The sequence below is a fragment of the Pteropus medius genome, unplaced genomic scaffold (assembly GCF_902729225.1).
Source record: "Pteropus medius unplaced genomic scaffold, Ma_sr-lr_union100, whole genome shotgun sequence".
Lineage (NCBI taxonomy): Eukaryota > Metazoa > Chordata > Mammalia > Chiroptera > Pteropodidae > Pteropus > Pteropus medius.
In genome coordinates, this window is record NW_024344378.1 from 49,584,551 (window position 1) to 49,591,849 (window position 7,299).

General features: G+C 30.6%; 1 pseudogene; it reads right to left on the bottom strand.

Moving 5' to 3' along the window:
- Positions 1-2,941: 2,941 nt before the first annotated feature.
- LOC120609720 (60S ribosomal protein L23a-like) lies at positions 2,942-3,398 on the bottom strand (annotated as a pseudogene).
- Between the last annotated feature and the right edge of the window lie 3,901 nt (positions 3,399-7,299).

Consider the following 7,299-nt stretch of genomic DNA (forward strand, 5'->3'; position numbering starts at 1 on the left):
AATTCTATGTACCTACTGTTAAGATTTAACAAATCTTAACATTTTGTTGTTTTTGCTTTAAATATTTCTTAAGGAACAAAAACATTTCAGACACAGTTGAAACGCCTTTGGTATCTCACCCAAATCCTAGTCTTCTTCCCAACCTAGAGATTACATGGTCAGGAAGTTTTACATATCTGTCTCATGTATATTTTTGAAATTTTAATATATATATTTGGATCCATAAAATCCATACTATTGTTTTATATGTTTTAAAATTTTATGTTAATGGCATCCTACTTTATAGAAAATTCCATAACTTGTCTTTGAACTAAGCACCCACTTTTACAGTTTATCCATATTGACACATTTGTCTGTAGTTGATTCATTTCATCTGCTGTATAACATGCCATTACAAGGATATACCAAGTTTATTCTTATTAACTTACTGATGGACTTTTGGGACATCTTTAGTTTATTGTTATTAACAAATAATGCTTCAATGATTATTTTTGAACATGTCTCCATGTGTGTATATGGAAGAGTTTATCTGGTGAGTATACTTAGTAGGATTATCAAAATACTTTTCAAAGTCATTAAACTAATTTGGCTCCCACTAGCAGTATACATGAGTTCTTTATTTCTTCTCGCCAACACTTCATTTTGTCAAACTTCTAGATCTGGTGATTGTAAAATATCTCAGTTTTAAAATTTGCATCCTCCTGATTATTCATAAGGATGCATATCTTTTTTACAGGTATTGGATACCTTGTTTTTTCCTCTTTAAATTGCCTATTGTTACCACAGTAAGGTTGAGTAGCTTTTTCTTATTGATGTGTAGGAGTCCTGTGTATAGTCTGAATTCTAAAATTTTGTCAGTTATATAAGTTGCAAGTATCTTCTTCCTGTTTGTGGCTTATCTTTTCACTTTTTTTTTTTAATGGTGACTTAGGTTAAACAAAAGATTTTAATGCAGTCAAATGTATCAATCTTCTTCTTTATAATCTGTACTTTTCTGTGTCTTAGTTAGATTATCCTTCTATAATCCTATCAAGATATTTTTCTATGCTTTTACCAAAATGCTTTAAAGTTTTGATTTTCATTCCTTTAATCATTAGAAAAAATATATAAAGAGCAAGATAAGGACCTGATTTTATTTGTTTCTATGTGATTAACCAGTTACCTCAACCTTTATTAACAGTGAGATTTTTTTCTGTATTGGCACACCCATCACACACCAAGTTCCTACATTTATTTGTGGCTGTAGTGCTGGGCTACTTGTACCTATTGTACTACAGTGTCTTAACAATTATGACTTTAATAAGATATTACTCGATAGGCAAGTTCCCCCTCATTCTATTTTCAAAATTAGCTTGAAATTGATTGAAATTGCATGTCATTTATACATAATTTTAGAGAAAATAAAAATTTGAGAATATTGAAACTTCTCACAAATAAACACATTATATCTCCTCTTTGATTTAGGTATTTTTCAGTCCCATTGGTAAATATATTTTTTTATCCATGATGCTCTAAAGGTGTTGTTGTTGTTGGGAATTATATTTTTAAATTGTATTTCTTAATTGGTTATTGTCTACATGTAGAAATATTACTTTTTTATGTTGATCTTCTATTTAACAATTTCATTATTTCTAAAACTTTGTAGATTCTCTTGGACTTTTTAATGTACAAAATAATATTCTCACAACAGAGTTTTCCCTTTTCTTTCCAATTCTTACACTTTTTGTCTTTTTTTCTTCTCTTTTTGTGTTGGTTAGAAACTTCAATAAAATGTTCATTAGAAGCAGTGATAGCAGGAATCCAAAATGTGTTCCAAACTTTAAAGATTTCTAAAGTTTTACCACTAAGTTTTTTCAGTAGGTTTTTAAAAAATCATATTTTATCAGATTAAGAAAGGATTTCTTTATTTTGCATTTTGAGAAAATCCACAGTGAGTGTTAAGTTTTATTTCATTTCTTTGTGTGTTTATTAAAATGACCATATTACCTTCTCTTTACTCTTTTAATCTCATTATCTACATAGAGATTTTCCTGAAATAAAATTTTCTTTGCTTCGTTTAACATACATGATATATAGGTTTCCTAATATATGTATTGCTTTTAATAAATATGACAATATTTATTATATATTTAATACCTAAATATAATATTTAGATACTTAATATATTTAATGGTAATATAGAATACATATTCTACCATAATGAACTATGCTTGCATAGTTTTCTTAAGTAAATAAGCAGATAAGCCATATACATCTCATATATTAATTTTCTATGTAAGTATATATTCATACTACTGTATTTAATATAAATACTTCATAACATTTGAAATATTTAATATTTAATACGATAGTGACATGCAATTAATAATATTATATATAAGATTATTGCATCTATAAGGTTTATAGATAAAAACTGGTCTATAATTTTATTTTCTTGACCTATTCATGTCTGATTATATTATCCAAGTTCCACTAACCTTGGAGAGTGAATAGGAAAATTTTTCTTTTATTATCTGAAAAAAATTATAAGATATATGTTTCATGAAAAATAGCAAATTTCCTATAAAACTGTTTTGTTGTTGTTGAGGGAAGGAAGAGTTCTAAAAATTGATTCACTTTCTGGTTATTGATTTATCCAGATTTTCAAGTTTTCTTGAGGTAATTATAGTAATCTGTAATTTTCTAGGCTGTTGTCTATTTTGTCGACATTTTTCAGATTTATTGTTATAATTATTCATCACATTTTTCAATGATTTTTTATTTCTAGAGTATTTAAACTTCAGCCTTTTTTTTTTTTTCAAGTAGACCAAGAATGCCCAAACTCCATTATTTATAATGTGTATATACCACACTTTGGCCTCTCCTCAGTCCAATCAGAAATCAGCATAAAGAAACATAAGTGAAAATATCTTATATTTAGAATTATCCAGCTGGACTCAATTTAGATGATCCCATTTTTGTTGGCAACGTCCAAAGCATCATAATCGGGAGCAAACCAAACATATGCCTTCTTCTCTCCATCAGGCCTGATCAGGATGTTGACTTTGGCCACGTCAATGTCATAGAGCTTCTTCACAGCCTGTTTGACCTGGTGCTTGTTGGCCTGGTCATTCACAATGAACGAGTGTGTTGGTGTCTTCTATCTTCTTCATGGCTGACTCTGCAGTCAAGGGAAACTTGATGAAGGCATAGTGTTCAAGCTTGTTTGGGAGTGGGACACTCTTCCGAGGATATTTGGGTTGCCTTTAGAGCTGCAGTGTCGTGGGCCATCGGAAGGTGGGTGACTTGCGTATCTTTTTTCTTTTTTTATTCAGCACTGCTTTCTTTGCCTTCAAAGCCTTAGCTTTGGCTTTGGCTTTGGGAGAGGCAGGGGCCTCCTTTTTCACATTTGGTGCCATCTTTGTGAAAAGGCAACTTCAGCCCTTTTTTTACTGATATTATTTATTTTTCTCTTCCTGATCTTTGTAACCTAAGATTTGTCTTTTTTATGGATCTCTTTAAAAAAAAAAAATTTTCAGGTTATTGTGCTTACTGTCACTTCATTGTTCTTTATTTTATTTACTGCTTCTAACTTTATTTTGTTCATTTCACTTACTTTGATCTTTGATGTACACTCATCATTTGTTTTGTCTTTTCTTACATAGTTGCAGTATTACCTCTTATTTTCAGTATCTTTTTATTTTAAAATATCTTTATATGTGGACATAAATTTACCTCTGGTTAATACTTTTGCTGCATCTCACAAGCTTTTACATGCAATATTTTTACTGGGATTCTAAATGTGTCATAAATTTCTTTGTGCTTTCTTCTATAATTGAAGTATCAAAGACAAGAATACTCTTTCATATTCATGTTTGCTCTTTACTGTCTTTTATTTTTTATATCTAATTTTATTTTACTGTGGTTGGAGAAGGTACTGTGCATGTCATAGGTAATTTTAAATGTGTCGAGTTTTTCTTTTCGTGTTTCAGAGTTCTAGTAGATCAAACAGAGTTTGAGGGGAGAAAGGTAGATGAATATGTTAATAGATAGTTAAAACATGATCATTTGCTCCCATGTTCAGGTGATAGATATAAAAATAATTTAGAATTGCATTTCCATGCCTAAACTGTTTAAAAATGCTTAACTATAATTTTTAAATAATCTGTAAATTCGGTGAGGAAAGAAGAATGAACAGAAGGCAGGGAACAATGTAAACAAGATGTACAGGAAAAAAATAGTGAAAAAAGATGGCAAACATAAGGGCAAATACCTTAAGAGTCAAGACATATACAGACTAAATGTAGTTATTTAAAAAAGTGACCATCTGACCGCATGAAGAAAAAAAAAACAATTATAAGCTAACATCATAAAAAATGATGCAGGAAAGTTAAATACAACAATTTGGACAAAAGATAAATCAGGAGAATATCACCAAAATCAATATCAACAACATGTAATTTAACATAAAAATATGATTAGAAATACAAAGACTACAGATAGAAGCAGCAATTAATTAAGACTATATAAAACTCATGAACTCATATGTACACAACTATAACACAAGCAATCTTAATGGAATATTTCATACAATTTCCTCAAAAAATGTAGCAAGTCATGAACATTTTCTTATGTCAGTTAGATCTTCAATTTCATTTTTTGTCTTTATACTCTTTCTTGACTACATGAGCAATGAAGTTTAATGACTTCTTTTTGTTGGATAGTCTTGCAATAGACATACTTCTTATACTACTTTGTTTTATATTCCTATAGATTCGAATTTCCATCTTGTATCATTTTCTTTCAGTCTGAAGAACACCCTTTTAACATTGTTACAGTACAGGTCTGCTGTTGACAGATTCCTTCAGATTTTGTTTGTCTAACAATTTTAACCTCATTTTTGAAGGATATTTTTACTAGATATATATTTCTTGATTTCAGCACTTTAAAGCTAACATTCTATCATTCTCTGGTCTTTAATTTTTCTAAGACATCAATGTTAATTCATGTTATTATTTCTCTGCGTGTAAACATGTAAAGGTGCTTTTCTCTTTATGCTTTCAGCTCTCCCTTGAAATTTTATTCGGCAATTTTACTATGTTGAGCTTAGAGGTATGTGTGTGTGTGTGTGTGTGTGTGTGTGTGTGTTTATCTTGTTTGAGGTTTTCTGAGTTTTTTGAATATTGGAAAAAACTCCTATTATATATACTTTCAGCTATATGATATTGTCCCACAGGTCACTGATATACTATTCACTTTACCTGAACTCCTTTTTCTTCATTTTTAAGTTTGGATAATTCCTATTTATATATTTGCTTTGATTCTTTCTTCTGTGATCTCCAGTTTGCTGTTAAGCACACCCGTTTCTTTCCATTTTAGTATTTTTTTTTCAGATCTAGAATTTCCATTTGTTTTATTCTCTATAGTTTTCAGTTCTCCGAATATATTTCCTAACCATTTAAGAAGACTATATTTTCCTTTACTTTCTTGAACATATGTTCTGTTAGTTCTTTGAAAATATTTGTAATAGCTTCTTCAAAGTTTCTGTCCACTAAATTTAACATCTGGGCTGACTTGGGTCTGTTTCATGAGTATCTATTTTTCCTTGACTATAGGCCATATCTTTCTTATTTATTTCCATGTCTAATAGATTTTTATTCTCTAATGGATATTGTTAATGATACCTTGCAGAGACTGTAGATTGTGTTATATTCCTGTGAAGTAGATTAATTTTTGTTCAAGTATACAATTCAGTTATGGATTGATTAACTTGAATTCGTGTAGGCTTGGTTTTACACTTTTTTAAGGCGGATTTGTGAAATTCCTAAACTTTTTCTTAAGCATTTTTTTAAACTTGTAAAGATTTATCTACCAAACTCTGTCCTGTCTATGGATTTGTCAGGTCTTGGTTTTAGGGTTTGTTAAGAAGGCTCTCGACTAGGCTTTCTAGAGTAAGTCCCGAAAGATTAGAATGATTGCATTATAGTGTATACAGAATATTAGCTTTAGAAGATAGTTCTAAATACCTAATTTACCAAATATTTTCTTCGTATTTTAGTAGAACCTATTTTTTGGAAATCTTCAAATAATATTGTATTGTGCAAGGACAGCCTAAGTCTCAGTCGCGAACTTTCAGGGAGTCTCCAGACATAAGATATCTCAGTTCTGCATTCTCTCCAACACCTGATATTATCAGTTGTTTTAATTTTAGCTACTCCCATGGATTATGTAATAGTATCTCATTATAGTTTTATTTTGCATCTTTCTGTTGACTAATGATATTGAGCATGTTTTTATATGTTCATTGGTTCTAACAATTTATTTATTTTATAAATATGGAATAAAAATGTAGAGATGTAAGTCTAGACTAACTTCTGAAAAAAGGATTCCTTTCCCTTCCAGGGCAGGAAGAGTGGAGTTTAAAGCAATGATTTCTCTTAGGTGTTTCTTTGTCTCCTCTGACTGTAATCCTGTCATTAGAAGTGTACATCTTCCTCCAGGTCTATCTCCAGTCTTAGTCTGTTGGAGAACTCCTCTTCCCAGACCTCTCTCTGTTAGGATCTTATCACCTCTGTAGATGGTACTCAATGGTAGAATTCTTTTTTTTTTTTCAATTCAAATATTTAGGGAACTTTATTTTCTTTACTCTTATTTTAAAGCCAGCATTACTATAAACTCGTTAATTTTTGTAACCAAGCTAAATTTAAAAGAATCTCGTTATCTTAAATAAAAGAACAAAGTTGATAAGTATATGAAATGAGCATTTTATTATTCCTCAGATATTTGGAAATGAGTATATTTAAGGGTTTTGGTTTTGTTTTTAAAATATGAACATTCCCTTCATTCCACACCCAAATCAAACATGCTTTTAACTCTGTGATGTACCTTTAATCTTTCTTTGTAACTCCTATCCTCTATTCATATCCAATATCGATCTCTCTCACCTATCCTCTTCATTTCAAACTTTCTTTCATCAGCAGTGGAATTCTTAAATGGCCCCAGACCTCACTCTCTCTCTCATATATGGCTTAATTTTAGCCCATGAGAAACACTCAGCTTCATGCTTTGGTGGGTGCAGGGTTATTTTTAAATGCACACCTTTACTTTCCCTTGGCCTTTCTGCTCAGGCCAGCAGCCACAGCCCTCATCTCTGAGATTCTTCAGACATTGTCTAACAGTGGTCAAACTCCAGCGGACATTTATCAGTTCCACAAATGGTTCCCTATAAAATATTAAGTGAGGGAATAGGTACTTCCTCTCTTTGCCTATTGAGGAGGACTCATAGTCCATCTTTCATCAAAGAAATCCTCCTTTTATAAT